Below are 1,454 nucleotides of genomic sequence, written 5' to 3' on the forward strand. Positions count from 1 at the left end.
ATCAAGACAAGTATTGATTTTTACCGTTGATCTGTTTTTCCTGCCTTCTATATGTTTTCTATTTGAACTGTAACATGGTTGTTACGTGCAGAATACCATTTATCCCATGAGTATTAGACAATGTGTGCTTCCCAGTCTTCTTTACGGCAATAGAGGGAATAGATCTGGCCTGGCTTATGAAGATGGAGGTCGTGTTTCTAAGAGGTTGACACAAAACTTCAACAGCTCACAGCTCATTCATACTGTTCTACTATGGCCAAAAAGACATAGGATGTAATGGCACTGTAATGATTTGACCTATTGCTCAGGGCCTCCATCCCAGTACGGCGAAGCAACAACCCTCCCCATATGAATAGAATAATATACTATGGTATAAATACTATAGTATTCACTGTGATGTTTTTTCAGACTTTACTGTAGTAAAAGAAAACTGTAGTATTTCAGCTTAAGTAATTAAAATGTAGTATTGTAGTAGACTGCAGTATTTACTGTATTGGTTTTGCAGAATGTAGTATTTACTGTAGTGTTTTTGCAGACTGTAGTATTTACTGTAGTGTTTTTGCAGACTGTAGTATTTACTGTAGTGTTTTTGCAGACTGTAGTATTTACTGTATTGGTTTTGCAGACTGTAGTATTTACTGTAGTGTTTTTGCAGACTGTAGTATTAACTGTAGTGTTTTTGCAGACTGTAGTATTAACTGTAGTGTTTTTGCAGACTGTAGTATTTACTGTAGTGTTTTTGCAGACTGCAGTATTTACTGTATTGGTTTTGCAGACTGTAGTATTTACTGTAGTGTTTTTGCAGACTGTAGTATTTACTGTAGTGTTTTTGCAGACTGTAGTATTTACTGTAGTGTTTTTGCAGACTGTAGTATTTACTGTAGTGTTTTTGCAGACTGTAGTATTAACTGTAGTGTTTTTGCAGACTGTAGTATTTACTGTAGTGTTTTTGCAGACTGTAGTATTTACTGTAGTGTTTTTGCAGACTGAAGTATTTACTGTAATGTTTTTGCAGACTGTAGTATTTACTGTAGTGTTTTTGCAGACTGTAGTATTAACTGTAATGTTTTTGCAGACTGTAGTATACTTTATATTATTTAATGTGGCAATTTTGCAGAAATTACAGTGGATTTTACTATAGTGTTTTTGTTTTATTGTATTTTATATAGAAGTGGAGGCTTTCTCCTTGAGAAAACCTATTGGAGAAATACTAAAAGAGAACATTTTCCATAACCTGTAAACAGACAGACAGACAGACAGACAGACAGACAGACAGACAGACAGACAGACAGACAGACAGACAGACAGACAGACAGACAGACAGACAGACAGACAGACAGACAGACAGACAGACAGACAGACAGACAGACAGACAGACAGACAGACAGACAGACAGACAGACAGACAGACAGACAGACAGACAGACAGACAGACAGACAGACAGACAGACAGAC

At 36.3% G+C, this 1,454-nt stretch overlaps 1 non-coding gene across 1 annotated transcript; it reads right to left on the bottom strand.

The window, feature by feature from the left end:
* Positions 1 to 1,173: 1,173 nt before the first annotated feature.
* Positions 1,174 to 1,226, bottom strand: LOC120039267. Its single transcript, XR_005475364.1, has one exon. It is a non-coding gene; the product is annotated as a U7 small nuclear RNA (small nuclear RNA).
* Between the last annotated feature and the right edge of the window lie 228 nt (positions 1,227 to 1,454).

The sequence above is a fragment of the Salvelinus namaycush genome, unplaced genomic scaffold, assembly GCF_016432855.1.
Source record: "Salvelinus namaycush isolate Seneca unplaced genomic scaffold, SaNama_1.0 Scaffold261, whole genome shotgun sequence".
Lineage (NCBI taxonomy): Eukaryota > Metazoa > Chordata > Actinopteri > Salmoniformes > Salmonidae > Salvelinus > Salvelinus namaycush.